This window comes from Rhinolophus ferrumequinum, chromosome 23, assembly GCF_004115265.2.
Source record: "Rhinolophus ferrumequinum isolate MPI-CBG mRhiFer1 chromosome 23, mRhiFer1_v1.p, whole genome shotgun sequence".
Taxonomy (NCBI): Eukaryota; Metazoa; Chordata; class Mammalia; order Chiroptera; family Rhinolophidae; genus Rhinolophus; species Rhinolophus ferrumequinum.
In genome coordinates, this window is record NC_046306.1 from 45,500,392 (window position 1) to 45,518,817 (window position 18,426).

At 41.0% G+C, this 18,426-nt stretch overlaps 1 pseudogene; it reads right to left on the minus strand.

Annotated features, from left to right (window-relative positions):
* Positions 1–3,721: 3,721 nt before the first annotated feature.
* Positions 3,722–8,210, minus strand: LOC117015817 (histone-lysine N-methyltransferase SETMAR-like; annotated as a pseudogene).
* Positions 8,211–18,426: the final 10,216 nt, after the last annotated feature.

Here is an 18,426-nt window from a genome sequence, read left to right on the forward strand (position 1 = left end):
GACATAGTAGCTGAAAATACACAAAAAATTCTAATAACTCAAATAATATCTGAAGGTCAGAGATATGAGAGAGACTTAGCTGGAGGGGTCTGGCTCAGGGTCTTTATGAAGTTGCAGGTAAAATGTTGGCCAGAGCTTCAGTCATGGTAAGTCCTGACCAGTTCTGGAGAATCAATTTTGAAGAAGGCTCATGCACACATCTTATGATTAGAGGTCTCTGTTTCTAGTTGGATGTTGACAGAAGGCCTTATTTCCTTAGTTTCTACCACATGGACCTCTTCTAACAGCAGCACAGCTGGCCATCCCAAGAGATGAGGAAGAGAGAGGAATGGCATTGTCTTCAATAATGATAAATAAATGACGATGACTCTATTCCAATACTACTTTATTTAAAAAAAATTTTTTTTAAAAAAACCATCTAGCTAGATTTGACCTGTTGGGCAAAGTTTGTGACCTCTTCCGTGACTGTATCTCAGTTCTTTGACTTGCTGATCTAGAGCTCTCTCAACAAAGAAATTAAAGCAAAATGTACACAGTTTGTACTAAGTGACCACAAGCTGGGGCCTGGTGACTTTGGTTTCTTTTCCTGAACATTTACACACCCCGTCTTCCAGCAATGCAGTCTAGCATTTTGCACGTTGTTGATGCTGAGCTCACTGGTGGACAGAATCCATCTATGCCCATGTTTGGACAATGGACATATTCCCTTTTGAGGCATTTATACTGTTTTCAGGATTGATGTCAGCAATACGGAATCTCATTTTAAGTTCTTGTGGCACCCTAAAATATTGTGTCTGGGGACTTGAAGTCATTTAGAGATGCTACATTCTCTCTTATAACCTAATTTCTCATTATAGACCTCAATTTGTTTGTTTGTTTGTTTGTTTTTCAGTATTCCCTTTTCTCAGTTTCTCCCTGTCAAATTTATATTCAAAGATGTGTTGGCTGAAGCTCTGTGTTCTGTTGATCGTCCATTACTGTTCCTCTCTTTCCAGCCGCAGAAAGAGTACTCAGGCCTCACAGTCCCCACCAGGTACTTGCCCTTTCCTCTACTCTCCGTAATAGTGCAGTTTTCTTTTAAGAGACATTTTTATACACTGACTCTACTTCCTTAACTCCCTTTACTTTTCCTTCTGTGTCAACCAACTAGAACAGCAATCCGTTAAATAAAATTGTTCTCATTAGCAAAGATTGAAGGTTAATTTCTACAATTTCCTAAAGCAAATGTAAAGATGTTAGGAACTTTGCTTGCAATAAGTGCAGAATAAATTAATTCACCTGGTTTTTACCACAAGTACTTGGAATGAGAATTTTATAACCGTTTTGGGCCCTTCTTATATTGGCTACATTGTCAGGATTTATGACTTCGATGCAAGATTGATTTGCAGTCTATGTTACTATTAGGCAAGATTTTAATACTGCAATGGATTTGCTACTTCATCCTGTATCATGTGTGGAGAATAATGAAGATCTTATTTATTGTGGTCCTTTTTTTAAAAAAAAAAATCATTATTTTTATCAGTTTCAGGTGTACAAAGCAATGTAACAGACCGTTACACCCCTCACAAAGCGACATCCTCCCTTCCTCAAGCACTACCTGACGTCTGACATCTTATATAGCTGTTACAATACCATTCACTATCTTCCTTATGGTATACTCCACCCCTCCGGACAACATATATGTATTTATATATACATATACATACAAATATATATGTGTATATATATATATATATATATATATATGTGTATATATATATATATATATATATATATGTATATATATATGTATTTAATTATAGTTGAGATGTCAACTAATTATTCTACTTCAGCTTCAGTGTATACCATATTGGTCAGGCATCTGCACAGTCTATGAAGTGATCCCACTGATAAGTCCAGTGCCCATCTGGCACCTTACATAATCTTTACAACATTGTTGATTATATTCCCCATACTGTATTTCATATCCCCATGACTATATTGAGTCCACTAATTTGTTCTTTCTAATTCCTTCACCTTCTTCCCTTTCTCTCCCCCCCCATCGAGTAACCAACATTTTTTTCCTATATCTCTGTGTCTATTTCTGTTTTGTTTGCTCATTTATTCTGTTCTTTAGGTTCCACATGTAATTGAGATCGTATGGTATTTGTCTTTCTCAGTCTGAGTTATTTAACTTAGCACAATATTTATAAGTTCCATTCATGTTGTTGCAAATGGTAATATTTAATTCTATTTTATAGCCAAGTAATACTTCAGTGTATAAATGTACAACAGTTTCTTTATCCAACTATCTATTGATGGGCATTTCAGTTGTTTCCGTATCTTGGCTGATGTAAATAGTGCTGCAATAAACATAGGGGTGTATATGTTTTTTCAAATTAGAGTTTTGTATTTTTTAGGACAGATACCCAGGAGTGTAATTGCTGGATCATAAAATAGTTCCATTTTCAGATTTTTGAGATACCTCCATACTGTTTTCCATAGTGGCTGCACCAATCTGCAATCCCATCAACAATGCACAGGGTTCCCTTTTCTCCACATCCTTTCCAACACTTGTTGTTTGCTGATTTATTGATGATAGCCATTCTGATAGGTGCAAGGTGATATCTCATTGTGGTTTTTATTTGCATTTATCTAATGATTAGTGACGTTGAGCATGTTTTCTTATGTCTGTCTGTTGGCCAGCTTTATGTCCACTTTTTTTTTTTACTTGAAAACATTTTGATCTTTTTTTTTTACATTAATTTATTGGGGTGACAATTGTTAATAAAGTTACATAGATTTCAGGTGAACAATTCTGTATTATTACATCATCTATAAATCTCATTGTGTGTTCCCCCCGAGAGTCAGTTCTCCTTCCATCACTATACATTTGATCCCCTTTACCCTCATCTACAATCCCCTTCTCCCATTACCCTCTGGTAACCACTAAACTGTTGTCTGTGTCTATGAGTTTTTGTTTCTCATTTGTTTGTCTTGTTCTTTTGTTGTTTTTGGCAATCCCTCTCCTGGGTATCTACCCCAAAACTCTGAAAACATTTATCCATAAAGACATGTGTGCCCCAATGTTCATTGCAGCTTTATTTACAGTGGCCAAGACATGGAAACAACTAAAATGTCCTTCGGTAGATGAATGGATAAAGAAGTTGTGGTATATATACACAGTGGAATACTATTCGGCAGTAAGAAAAGATGAAATAGGACCATTTGTGACAACATAGATGGATCTTGAGATTATAATGCTAAGCGAAATAAGTCAGACAGAAAAAGTAGAGAACCACATGATTTCACTGATACGTGGTATATGACCACTTTAGAGAAATATTTCTTCATGTCCTCTGTCCATTTTTTAATAGTTTTTTTTGTTTGTTTGTTTTTTTGGTGTTGAGTTTTTAAATAAATTTTGGTGTTAACCCCTTATGAGATATATCATTGGACAATATCTTGTCCCACTCATTAGCATGCTTTTTGTTTTATCAATGGTTAACTTTCCCGTGAAAAAACTTCAATTTGATATAGTCCCAAATAGTCTCTTTTCTTTTCCTGTCTAGGATAGCCTATATTCCAAGGCTATCATAGTCGAAACAGCAGGGTATTAGCACAAAAACAGACACATGGATCAATGGAACAGAATAGAAAGCCCAGAAATAAAGTCATGCAATAGTAATTGTGGTTTTAGACCATGAATTTTAAATCATTATAATAGGCTCAAACACCTTTATTAATCAAAATAGAAACCATTACAATCAACACATTTTTGCCAATGAGAAATAAGTTTGTTTATCTCTATAGTGTAAAAATCCGTGCTTTGGGATTTAACAAACTCTTGGAAAGCATTTTCTGCATCCTACTGGTTGTGGAAGAGTTTTCCCTGCAAAAAGTTTTTGAGATGCTTGAAGAAGTGGTAGTCAGTTGGTGAGAGGTCAGGTGAATATGGCGGATGAGGCAAAATTTGGAGCCCAATTCATTCAACTTTTGAAGCACTGGTTGTGCGATGTGTTGTTGGGCATTGTCGTGGAGAATTGGGCCCTTTCTGTTGACCAATGCCAGCTGCAAGCGTTGCAGTTTTCGGTGCATCTCATCGATTTGCTGAGCATACTTCTCAGAGGTAATGGTTTCACCGGGATTCAGAAAGCTGTAGTGGATCAGACCGACAGCAGACCACCAAACAGAGACCATGACCTTTTTTTGGTGCAAGTTTGGCTTTGGGAAGTTCTTTGAAGCTTCTTCTCAGTCCAACCACTGAGCTGGTCATCACTGGTTGTATAAAATCCACTTTTAATCGCACATCACAATCCAATCGAGAAATGGTTTGTTGTTATTGTGTTGAATAAGAGAAGATGACATTTCAAAACGATGGTTTTGATTTGCCGTCAGGTCATGAGGCACCCACTTATCAAGCTTTTTCACCCTTTCAATTTGCTTCAAATGCCAAATGACCGTAGAATGGTTGATGTTGAGCTCTTTGGCAACTTCTCGTGCAGTTATAAGAGGATCAACTTCAATAACTGCTCTCAATTGGTTGTTGTCAACTTTCGATGGCCGGCCACTACACTCCTCATCTTCAAAGCCCTCGTCTCTTTGCCACACTTCTTGAACCACTAGTGCACTGTACATTCATTAGCGGTTCCTGGGCCAAATGCGTTGTTGATGCTGTGAGTTATCTCCACTGCTTTACGACCCATTTTGAACTTGAATAAGAAAATCACTCAAATTTGCTTTCTGTCTATCATCATTTCCACAGTCTAAAATAAATATAAACAGCAAATAATAAGTCATTAGCAAAAAAGGATAAAGCAAGAAATGCGCTTTAAAGTGATGTATAACATAACCATATGTATTTAAAAATGTATTCCAATATTAAATGGCAAATTTCAACAATGCAAAATCCACAATTACTTTTGTACCAACCTAATATATGGTCAATTAATCTATGACAAAGTCTATTCAATAAATGGTTTGGGGAAAACTGGACAGATACATGCAAAACAATGAAAATAGACCACTTTCTTATACCACATACAGGAATAAACTCAAAATGAATTAAAGACTTAAATGTAAAACTTGAAACCATAAAACTCCTAGAAGAAAATATAGGCAGTAAACTCTTTGACATCACTATTAGCAATGTATTTTTTGATATGTCTCCATGGGCAAAAGAAACAAATGGAAAAAAACAAAACAAATGGGACTACATCAAATTAAAAGGTTTTTGCACAGTGAAGGAAACCATCAACAAAATGAAAAGAGAGCCTACTGAACGGGAGAAGATGTTCACTAATGATACATCTGATAAGGGGTTAATCTTCAAAATTTATAAAGAACTCATACAGCTCAACACCAAAAAGACAAAAATCCAATTAAAAAATGGGCAAAGGACCTGAATAGACATTTCTGCAAAGAGGACATACAGGTGGCTAACAAATACATGAAAAGATGCTCGACATCACTAATCATCAGAGAAATGCAAATTAAAACCACAATGAGATATCACCTGTCAGAAAGGCCATCATCAATAAACCAATGAAGAACAGTGTTGTCAAGAATGTGGAGAAAAGTGAACCCTTGTGCACTGTTGGTAGGATTACAGATTGGTGCAGTCACTGTGGAAAACAGTATGGAGGTTCCTCAAAAAATTTAAACATAGAACTACCATATGACCCAGCAATTCCACTTCTGGTTATTTATCTGAAGAAATCCAAAACACTAATTCAAAAAGATATATTCACTCCTATGTTTGCTGCCTCATTATCTAAAACAGCCAAGATATGGAAGCAATTTAAGTGCCCATCGATGGATGAATGGATAAAGAAGAAGTGGTACATATAGACAATGAAATATTACTCTTCCATAAAAAGAATGAAATCTTACCATTTTGACAATATGGATGGACCTAAAAGGTATTATGCTAAGTGAAATAAGTCAGACAGAAAAAGACAAATACCATAAGGTTTCATTTACATGTTAAATCTAAAAAACAAAATAAAAGAAGAAATGAAACAGAAACAAACTCATAGATACAGAGAACAAATTGATGGTCACCATATAGGAGAGGGTTGTTGGGCTGGGTGAAAAGGGGGACAAGATTAAGAAGTACAAATTGGTAGTTACAAAATAGTCACAGGCATGTAAAGTACAGCATAGAGAATGTATTACAATATAGCCAATAACATTATAATAATTATGTGTGGTGTCAGGTGGGTACTAGACCTGTAAAGGTGATCACTTTGTGAGGTATATAAATGTCAAATCACTAATATTGTATGTATGAAACTAATACTGTATGTCAACTGTAATTGGAAAATAAGTTAACTTTAAAAAAATTTAATGTTCAAATACCTAAAAATAAATCTAATAAAAATGTACAAGTCTTCCACACAAAAAAAATGTATAAAAAATTTATTTAGAGGAATTAAAGAAAACATAATAGATGGGGAAGAGGGATAATATGTTAAGCCCAAGGTTTGAAAGAGTCATTATGGTTACCAGAGGGTCAGGGGGAAGGGGGGTGGGAGATGAGGGTAACGGGGATCAAATATATGGTGATGGATGGAGAACTGACTCTGGGTGGTGAACACACAATGGGATTTATAGATGATGTATTACAGAATTGTACACCTGAAATCTATGTAACTTTACTAACAATTGTCACCCCAATAAACTTTAATTAAAAAAAAAGAAAGGAATAGTCAATATGGTAAAGACCAAATTTATCTAGAGTCAATGCAATTTCAATTAAAATCCCAACAGTTTGTATGTGTGGTTTTATACGAGATATGACAAGTTCGCGAACTTGTAGCAACTTGAACTTGTCGCGAACTATTGCTAACCTTTTTTGATATCAGAGGGATTATTCATTATGAATTTGTAACAACTGAACAAACAGTTAAGCAAGTTTACTATCTGGAAGTGCTGAAAAGGCTGCGTGAAAAAGTTAGACGACCTGAATTTTTCGCCAACAATTCATGGCTCTTGCATCACGACAATGCACCAGCTCACATGGCACCTTCTGTGAGGGAGGTTTTAGCCAATAAACAAATAACTGTATTGGAACACCCTCCCTACTCACCTGATCTTGCCCCCAGTGACTTCTTTCTTTACCTGAAGATAAAGGAAATATTGAAAGGAAGACATTTTGATGACATTCAGGACAGCAAGAGTAATATGATGACAGCTCTGATGGCCATTCCAGAAAAAGAGTTCCAAAATCGCTCTGAAGGGTGGACTAGGCGCTGGCGTCGGTGCATAGCTTCCCAAGGGGAGTACTTCAAAGGTGACTGTCATGATATTCAGCAATGACGTATGTAGCACTTTTTATAGGATGAGTTTGCGAACTTAATTGTCAGGTGTGTGTGTGTGTGTGTGTGTGTGTGTCTGTAGATTTAAAAGTTAATTGTAAAACTTACGGAAATATGAAACACAAAGATAATTGAAAATATGGAAAGAGGAGGAGGAGACAGCTGGAGTGTTTATACTATCTAAGTAGACATTTATTATAAAGACACAGCAAATATGACTGGTACCAGTACAAGGGTAGACAAATAAGCCAATGGAAAAGACTAGAGATTCCTAATTTGGACTAAAGAAAGCAGTCACAAAAGAGTACATGCTGTGTGGTTCCTTTTAGACAAAGTTACAGAACAGACTAAACTAATCAGAGGTTTCTAAACTCAGATTAGTGGTGTCCTGGGTGACCAGGAGGGGGCTTCTGGAGAATTAACAATGTGCTCTTTCTCTCAAGTGGTAGGTACAGGGTGTGGATTTGTGCCAACTTGTCATGTTGTACACTTGAAATTTTTGCATTTTTGGCATGTGTATTTCAACAAGAATTTTTTTAATCATGTAAAAATTAAATTGGAAGTTGAAACTGCACTGGCCATTTGGGGTTTTTGTGCCACTAAACAAAAAGAGGAGAATAAGCAGTGGTGACTGGTCATGACTCCGGGTGCTGCCACTACCCACTGGGAGTAGGCACTGTGGGCAAAGCCAGTCCGTTCACTGGGTGTCCTTTACAAGCCCTTGTCCACAGTACTGGTAACCGGGAAACTGCAGCACCCAGGTTAAAACCAGACCACTAAAAAAGGCTTGGGTAGTATGGGAATGAAAGTTTGGGTTATACCACCTGTTAAAAACTCTGAGCTCCTGAGGTGATAGCAAAGGTGATTTATGAACATCATGTATCCAGGTGGACTAGTTACTTTTCTTCCCATGGCTGCATCACAAAGCTCGCATATGTGCATCCTCTTCCTTCAGGGTGTGCATCTTATTCTCATATTTTTATTGACAGCTTTTGACTTAGCTGGAGAGGTCCATCTGACCCAGCCTCCTGACAGACCCTGGGGCTTCCTCGTGTGGCTCCCATGATGTGGAAGGCCACTTCTTCTTGGGACTTGAGTAACGAACTCTCTTTTCAATGTCAGTCGTCTCCTCATCTCATGGCCTCACTAGACCTGAATAATAAAGCCTACATTTTAACACACACACCCTATGATGCCTCCGTGTAGTTGAATATTTGCTCATTGAAAATCCCACTTGGAATTCACCAATTCACACCAATTTATTATTATCTCAGACAAATTTTTTGATTTTTTTTTTTTGGTTCCAGTTGACATTCAATATTCTTTTATATTAGTTTCAGGGGTACAGCATAGTGGTTAGATGTTTACATGGTCTATGAAGTGATCCCTCGATCAGTTTAGTCCCCACCTGGCACTATACATAATAATTACCATATTGTTGACTATATCCCTGTGCTTTACTTTACATCCCCATCACCACTTTATAACTAATCCTGGACCATATTTTAAAGGATTGTTCATCTGATTGCCTAGACCATTGTAGCGATAAATGGTAGCTAAAAGATTGGTAGGATAATAGGAAATCAGAGAGGGAGCCAAGCAACTGCAAGAATTAAAGAAAACAAAGCAAGAACAGCAGGCAGCATGCTGGGATGGTGGGGCTGGGCCTGAAGGAAATGGCGTGCACCTGTGCTCCTGAGCACCTGTGCATGTGGGCAGTGAGCAGTTCTGAGTGTTTACAAAACGGAGTCTGCATCCTCAAGAAAAGAATGGATTATGGCTATGTTTTCTAAGATGAAATGGCATGTAGGACATACTTTAGAAAAATCACCGTTGAAGATAGATAACATACAAATACTTCAGTGAATAGGGAGGAAATATGGAAAATTCACTTGATGGACACACCCTGTTCTGACAGGTTCAAAACGAATGACGTTTTCGTAGATGTGCCTTTATTGATTTGTTGCCTCTCAGCTCCGTATTTTTGTCTCTCTATGAAAATGAACCTGAGCCCTTTATGCTTTGTCCCCTGGCATGATGTTAGGGTGTCCACAGAGGGCGCCTTGACAGAAGGGTTTTGCTTCCGCGTATTCCTGCGGGTTCCCCAGCACCTGCCTCCCACAGTGCCCGGCGGCAGCAGTGGCCAGTCGCTCCCCTGGCACCTCCCTCGGGTGCGTCACCCAGAAGCAGCTCTCCAAGAAGTTTTCCCAGCACCCTGGAGGGCAGGAAAAGTTACAGAAGATGGATTTCCAGAAAGTTCCTCCAGCGGGCACCAGGGTGCCCATTCTCCAGCCAGTGAGGCATCTGCTGTGCCCTCCCTAACAAGGTCTGGGCAGGCAGGCCTTCCTTGGTGTGGCGACTGCCCCTTATACTATATGCTACTGCTGTGTTCTCTAGAGCTCTCTTTACCTCTGACGGGTCATCCCTTGTTACTCCAACCGCTGTGATTGTTAATGATTCTTTATATCAAACCTTCCCTGTTCAAATTACTGTGTGGCTCCTCTCTCCTGATGGGTTTGTACAGTATAAATTGTCTCTGTTTTGTGGAAAGGAATGAGAAAAGAAGAAGAATAAGATGAGAAGAGAGGAAAAAGGTGGTGGGTGTGGGGACAGAGCCCCAAAAAGCAGTTTCCAGGCTCTCGGCCTCACATAGAAAGGTGCTGGCTCAGGTAGTAAATGGCCGTCGACTGTGATCAAATGGCCATCAGCTGTGGCTAGTTGGCCGTCAGCTGTAACCAGTGAGCCATTGGCCACTAATATAACTGCCGTGGCTAGGCTAGCAAAAAAAGGGGGAGCTAGCAAGAAGATGGTGGCTGAGCCTGCAAGCGGCACAGTGAGGGTTGAGAATTGTGTTGCCCCTGGTTCCTGTGTCTCCAACCCAGCCGCCAGTGAGAGTATAGTGGTATGACTCCCCTACCTATGGCTCCGTGGGTGTTCCTTTTTGGCCTCACCATGTCCTGCATTCTTGTGTGGGGAGCGAGACCAGAGACCCTGCAGGCCGTCCCGCATGACATTTGGCGTAGTCGGCAGGATACCCCGCCTGACACCCCGCAGGCCGCCCCGCACGACACCCCTCATGACAAATGGCACAGCGAGCAGGGTATGGTGCCGGCCAAAGCTCTCCGAAGGGCGGTGGAGCAGTTTGTGCATATGAACACTCAGTCTCAGGAAGACCAGGAGGAGCAGCTGCTGGAGAGCTGGACCCCCGTGGAGGGGTGGGAAGACATGTACGGTTCCCCAACCAGCAGAGGCCGGAGAAAGCGAAGGTTGTTGGGGCCCTGTGAGCTGGGAAGTGCTTGCTGAGACAGCCCGGATGCAGGACTTGTAGTCCCAGGAGGAAACACTTGCTGAGTCCTCCGTGGGAGCTGAGGGTGAGGTCAAGGTCATCCCTCACCCCTAGGACAGCCCTGGCGAATGACTATGGACTATGGGGAATTGCCTTCCATCCCTAATTTAATGGACCACTTGACTGTTTGTTTGGGAACATACTACCATGTAGTGGAACTGGCGGATGTTTGCTTTTGTGTCTTGACTGGCCGCCATTGAGAATACATAAGCACCTTGACTGTGAGTCGCTGTTGTTCCAGCACGGTGCCCTGAGAGGCCCAGAGAGAGTGGCAGTGCCCTGAGAGCCCTGGCTGTGTCCAGGAAGTCTGGCTGTGCCCAGAGAGAGTGGCAGTGCCCTGAGAAACCCTGGCTGTGCCCGGGGAGACTAGTGGTACCCTAAGAAACCCAGGAAGTCTGGCTGTGCCCAAAAGTACTGGTGGTGCCCTGAGAAACCCTGGCTGTGACCAGAGAGCTCGGCTGTGTCCAGGAAATAGCATTCACCTCCAGGCTCCTCGCACAGGGCCCCTCGAGGAAGACGCTTGTCGCGTAGATTGTGAGGCGAGACCCTGTAGGGGTGGAGTGTGGGGTCAGCGCCCAAAAAGCAGTTTCCAGGCTCTCGGCCTCACATAGAAAGGTGCTGGCTCAGGGAGTAAAAGGCCATCGACTGTGATCAAATGGCCATCAGCTGTGGCTAGTTGGCCGTCAGCTGTAACCAGTGAGCCATTGGGCACTAATATAACTGCCGTGGCTAGGCTAGCAGAAAATGGGGGCTAGCAAGAAGATGGTGGCTGAGCCTGCAAGCGGCACAGTGAGGGTTGGGAATTGTGTGGCTCCTGGTTCCTGTTTCTCCAACCCAGCCGCCAGTGAGAGTATAGTGGTATGACTCCCCTACCTATGGCTCCGTGGGTGTTCCTGTTTGGCCTCACCATGTCCTGCGTTCTTGTGTGGGGAGCGGGAGCAGAGACCCCGCCTGACACCCCACACGACAGTGGGTTTAGGAAAAAACAAGAGACAATAAAGTAGCAGGAAGAAAATAAAAGAAGGAACCAGAGGACAGGAAAAGAAAGGGGGGGACGGAAGGGGAGTATGGACGAGTGAGGAAAGCCAGCCCCCATGTCTTGACTTTGCTCTGAAGCCAGCAGTCCCCACTCCCCCTTGTGCTGACTCCCCATCCCTGTCCCCTCACTGCAGTGGGGAGCCCTGTAGAAACAATGAAGGGTGTTAATTCAGGGTGCTGGGCTCTACCCACAGAGCTTCTGATTCAGGAGCTTTGGAGTGGGACCCAGAAAGCGTGATTCTAGAAAGTTTCCAGGTGGCACTGCCCCCACTTTGAGAAGCCCTGACCTATCATAATGAGCCCCATCAGCAGAGGGCAGAGGTCAGGGTGTGACGGCCTGTGGGACTCCAGCCAGACAGTGTGAGTGCACTTACAGGTGGACCCATCTTAGGAAAGTACGGAGCTAACCTCTCTGTACCTTAGTGTCCTCATCTGTAAAATGGGGGTGATAATAGTGACACCTAAATCCCGGGGTTGTTGTAAGAGTAAAGGAGTTACAACACGCACAGTGCTTATACCATGCTTGGCACACAGAAAGCACTTTATAATCATTTACTGAAATGAAAATTCAAGTCCTAGAATGAGACAAATGGCGTGGACTTACTAGCTATGTGACCTTAAAAATGTCACTTAACCACTCTGACCTTCAGTTTTCTTATTTGTAAAATAAGGACTCACAGTGTAGTGTTTTCATGAAGATGAAACAAGCTATTACATTGGTTACTGAATCTTGGCAAATGAACACACCCATGTTTCAGACCCTTCCTGCCCAGCCCTGCAGGTGAAGGTTTGGGCTCCGTGGGGTCGTGCTGCCCTCTGCTGGACAATTGTGCATGTTTTTCTTCAATTGACTTGCTTCTGAAAGTAAAGGGCTTTCCTCACTCACTTGACGTGCAAATGAGCCACTTGGCAACTTACTTTGGTTGCAGCCTCATTTCCAAGTTTTACTTTTATGAAGAAATTCGGCTATGTTGAACTATTCCTGTTTACATGTTCTAGTTTTCCTTGCCGTTGCTTTCCTGTGAGTTGAGAAGAGTCGCGTGATGTGCACACGCATTGTACTCTTTCTGGTATTCTTTTGGCACAGCTGTCCTGGCAGTGATAAGCAACATTGTAACAGGGTCAATGTGATTTGTGGTGCCAAAGGCCGGATGATACATAAGAAGTTAGCGCTGCTATGTTCTGATGAAGCTTTTTTCATAAACGTTGGAATTTGAATTTCACGTAATTTTCACGTTACAAGATACTGTTCTTTTGATTTTTCTCAGTCACTTATAAAAGTAAAAAAAAACAATTACAGAAACAGGTGTTTCCCAGTTTGTGCCTTCACTCCATAGTTTGTGGACCCTCGTCTAGAATTAAACACCAGGATCCATCCCTGTGCTGAGGGGACCAGACCAGTGAGTCACACAGAGATATGAAGGGGACGCGGCCCCCACAGCATCCTGTCTCATGCATCCGTTGGTCAGAGGTATGCTTTCAAACTTCCACTGGGCTTTCCTTTCTATGGTAAAAATTTCACCCCCCAGGTCAAGGATCCCTTTGGGGACTTTTGCATCAATGTTCACAAGGGAAATTATTCTGTACTTTCTTTTCGTGTAGTGTTTTTGTTTGGCTTTGGTATCAGGACAATGCTGGACTCATAGAATGAGTTAAGGAGTGTTTCCTCTTTAGTTTTTGGGAAAAGTTTGAGAAGGATTGCTGTCAGTTTTCTAAAAGTTCAGTAGAATTCCCCAGTGAAGTCATGAGATTCAGAGCTTCTGTCAGGAAGTTTTTGATGACTGGTCCAATCTCCTTACTACTTATAGTCAGTTGAGATTTTCTTTGTCATTCAGAATTGGTAGCATTTCTATTTCTGGGAACTTGTCTATTTCATCTAGGTTATCCAATTTGTTGTATCCAATAGATTTTGGTATGCTGTATTTTTATTTTCATTTGTCTCCACATGTTTTTTAATTTCCCCTTTGATTTTTTCATTGACCCAATAGTTGTTCAGTAGCATGTTGTTTTACCTCTAAATATTTGTGCTTTTTCCAGCTTTCTTCATATAGTTGATTTCAAGTTTCATACTGTTGTGGTTTGGAAAAGATGCTTGATATTATTTCAATCTTATTAAATTTACTGAGATTTGCTTTGTGCCCCAACATATGGTCTACCTTGAGAATGTTCCATGTGCACTTGAGAAAAATGTATATTCTGCTGCTTTGGGTGGAATGTTCTATATATATCTAGTAAGTCCATCTGTTCTAATGTGTAATTTAAGACTAATGTTTTCTTGTTGACTTTTTGTCTGGATGATCAGTCCATTGGTATAAGTGGGGAGTTAATGTCGCCTATTATTATTATGTGTTATCAAGTTCTCCCTTTAGGTTTGTTAACTTTATATATTTTGGTGCTCCTATATTGGGTGCACATATATTAATAAATGTTACATGATCTTGATATATTGTCCCTTTCATCATTATGTAATGTCCATCTTTGTCTCTTGTTACATTTTTGGTTTAAGGTCTTTCTTTGTCTGGTAGAAGTATGGCTACACCTGCTTTCATCTGGATGCCATTTGCTTAGAGTATAATTTCCACCCCTTCACTCTGAACCTATGTCTGTCTTTAGAGCTGAGATGAGTCTTCTGAAGGCAGCATATGGTTGTGTCTGTTTTTCAATCCATCCAGCCACTCTGTGCCTTTTGATTAGTGAGTTAAATTCATTTGCATTTAGGGTGATTATTGATATGTAAGTGCTAACTACTGCCATTTTATCTTTTCTTTTCTGATCACTCCATTGTTTCTTTTGCCATTGTTTCTTTTCCCTCATATTTCTACCATTTTATGTTGATGATTTTTTATGATTTTTTCTGTGTTTTGTGTCTCTGCTCTGGAGTTTTATTTTGTGGTTACCATGAGGTTTCTGTAAAAATTCTCATAGACAAAATAGTCCTTTTCCTTCGATAGCAATCTTTCTTCATTTGCCTATATAGATTCCATTCTTTCCCTCCTCCTCTTTTATGTTTTAGTCATAGCAAATTTTATTTTTTTATATTGTGAGTTTGTTACCAAATTAAAGTAGCTATAGTTATTTTTAATGGTTTCCCCTCTTTGATTTTTATGCTACAATTAAGTGTTTAGCACCCTGTTCTGAAGTAGAGTTGCAATTTCCTTCTTCTGTCTGTCACCCAACTCAAGGTTTTGTGTGCCTTTGCTTTTTCATTTCGGGTAGAAGAGCTCCTTTCAACATTGTGTGTGTGTGGGTGTGTGTGTGTGTGTGTGAGAGACAGAAAGAGAGAGAGAGAGAGAGAGAGAGAGAGAGAGAGAGAGAGAGAGAGAGAGAGAGAAAGAGAAAGAGAGAGAGAGAGGCAGGTCTATTGGTGGTGAACTCTCTGAGCTTTGTTTGTCTGCGAAAGTTTTTATCTCTCCTTCACATCTAAAGAATAACTTTGCTGGAAAGAGTATTCTTGGCTAGCAGTTTTTATCTTTCAGTATTTTGAATAGGTCAATCCACTGTCTCCTGGCCTGTGAGTTTCTACTGAGAAATCTGATGATAGCCTAATGGGTGTTTCTTTGCAGGTTACTGTCTTTCCCCTCTTTCCTCCCCCACTGCCTTTAAAATTCTTTCCTTCTCATTGGCTTTTGACAGTTTTAATATAATGTGTCTTGGAGAAAGTCTTTTTGTATTGCGATAATTAAGTGTTCTATTAGCTTTGTAGACCTGTATATCCAGTTCCTTCCCCAGGTCAGCTATTATTTATTGAAATATGCTCTTTGTTCCCTTCTCCCTCTTTTCTCCTTCTGGGATAACCATTGTCTTTACGTCACCTTTTCTAATAAAGTCAGAGAGTTCTCATAGAGTTTCTTCATTATTAAAAAATCTTAGTTTTCTCTTCTCTTCCACCTGAATCATTTCTAGATTTCTATCTTTAAGCTCACTATTGCTTTTTCAGATGATCTGCTCTATTTACAAGCTTTTTAGTGCATTCTTCATTTCATTTATTGAGTTCTTCAGCTGCAGAATTTGTTTGGTTCATTTTTAGACTTCCAATCTCTTTGGTAAAGTACTCCTACTGTTCTTTATTTCTGAGAGAATTGAACTGCCTTTCTGAGTTTTCTTGTAACTCTTTGAGTTTCTTCATGACAGCTATTTTGAATTTTGTCAGTTAGATCACAATCTTCCATGACTTTAAGTTTGGTTTCAGGAGAATTGTCACTTTCTTTTTGTGGTACCATGTTACCATGGTTTTTCATGGTGCTTAATGAGTTGTTCCTCTGCGGGTGCCTTTGGAGTAGCAAACCCCTCTCTTATTAGGTAAAGGTTTGTTTACTTTGATTCTAAGTTTAACAAGTTGGCGATTAGAGGTCATTCTGTTGCTTCCCTGTAGGTAGTGCTATAGCATAAGATTTTGGTTTCTCCTACCTGTGCTGCCTCTGGCTATATTTGAAAGCCAGCACTTTCCACACCGCACTGCCCTCACCATGGGTGCCACTGGTGCCCTCATGGTCACTGCTTGTGCCTTTAGGGTTGCTGGTACCTTGCTGCCATCCCTTTTCTATATTAATGTCACAAAATTACATGTGTCCAAGAGCATAGACTAAGAAATTTTTATGCATGAGTCTCTTAAATCATGTAGAAAACAAAAAGTGAAATTACTAACCAAAATAACAATTATACAAGTTTTTATAATTTCCCATGCATTTACTGTTGTCAAACTGAACAGTGGTCCAGCCATTTGGTACGTGTCATCCAAAACAACACTCGAACTTGATTTGTTAGTAGGAACTTTATTGCAAGCCAGCAAGAAAAGAGGGCACTTGGGATGGTTCCCACAGCAGTGCCCTCCCGAGAAAAAAAGATCACCTGGTATGGTAGGCTAGGTGTTCCTATCACAACATGTCCAGGTATGTGTGAGCTATGCATGCAAAGTCCACATGGCTAAACACACAGCTAATGTATGGAAAATGGCAGGCAAGCCCAGCCTGGGGCAGAGAATATAATGAGAAAAGTGCATGCTGAGACCACTGGAGAATTCTTTGGTCAGTTCCAACTGGTCTGGGGCAATTTCTAGAAGCTATCTTTACCCTGGTCTTGAAGGAAAACATCTCAGATAAGCACTGTTACAGTTCCATCAATCAAAGTATACTACAGGTTTAAGTAATTAGCTAGGCATTCTCCAAGTTCTTGACCCTTCTGCACAAGTTAGGTAGGCTACGTTACATTTACCAGAGAACTTTACCTCTTTATGTGTCTTCGGTTACTAGTGTCTAGTTATTAATTACTAGTGTATAGTGTCTTTTCATTTCAACCCAAAGGAATTCCTCCAGCATTTCTTCCAGGTAGGGTCTAGTGATAAAAACTCCCTCAGCCTTCATGTATCTGGAAATGTCTTCATTTCTCCCTTATTTTTCAAGGAGAGTTTGCTGAATACAGGTTACTTGGTTAACAGTTTTGTTTTTGTTTTTTCCCTTGGACACATTGACTATATAAACACTGTTTTCTTACCTCCAAGGTTTCTGATGAGAAATCTGCTGATTATCTTACTGGGAAAAATATAATTAAAGCTTTCTTCCTTTCAGATTTACACAATTTAAAAATATATTATCTGGGGCCGGCCCAGTGGCTCAGGCAGTTAGAGTTCCATGCTCCTAACTCTGAAGGCTGCCGGTTCGATTCCCACATGGGCCAGTGGGCTATCAACCACAAGGTTTCCAGTTCAATTCCTCAAGTCCCGCAAGGGATGGTGGGGTCTGCCCCCTGCAACTAAAATTGAACACGGCATCTTGAGCTGAGCTGCCGCTGAGCTCCCAAATGGCTCAGTTGGTTGGAGCGCATCCTCTCAACCACAAGGTTGCCAGTTCAATTCCTTGAGTCCCGCAAGGGATGGTGGGCAGTGCCCCCTGCAACTAAGATTGAACATGACACCTTGAGCTGAGCTGTCACTGAGATCCTGGATGGCTCAGTTGGTTGGAGCGCATCCTCTCAACCACAAGGTTGCCAGTTCGACTCCCGCAAGGGATGGTGGGCTGCGCCCCCTGCAACTAAAAACAGCAACTGGACCTGGAGCTGAGCTGTGCCGTCCACAACTAAGACTGAAAGGACAACAACTTGAAGCTGTGAACGACACCGTCCACAACTAAGATTGAAAGTATAACAACTTGACTTGGAAAAAAGTCCTGGAAGCACACACGGTTCCCAATAAAGTTCTGTTCCCCTTCCCCAATAAAATCTTTGATAAAAAAAAAAAAATTATTATCTGGGGCTGCCAGGTGGCTCAGGCAGTTAGAGCTCCATGCTCCTAACTCCAAAGGCTGCCTGTTCGATTCCCACATGGGCCAGTGGTCTCTCAACCACAAGGTTGCCAGTTCAATTCCTCGAGTCCTGCAAGGGATGGTGGGCTCCATCCCCTACAACTAAGATTGAACACGGCACCTTGAGCTGAGCTGCCGCTGAGCTCCCAGATGGATGGCTCAGTTGGTTGGAGTGCGTCCTCTCAACCACAAGGTTGCCAGTTCAACTCCCACAAGGGATGGTGGGCTGTGCCCCCTGCAACTAGCAATGGCAACTGGACCTGGAGCTGAGCTGCGCCCTCCACAACTAAGACTGAAAGGACAACAACTTGAAGCTGAATGGCACTCTCCACAACTAAGATGGAAAGGACAACAACTTGACTTGCAAAAAAGTCCTGGAAGTACACACTGTTCCCCAATAAAGTCCTGTTCCCCTTCCCCAATAAAAGCTTAAAAAAAAGTATGGGGA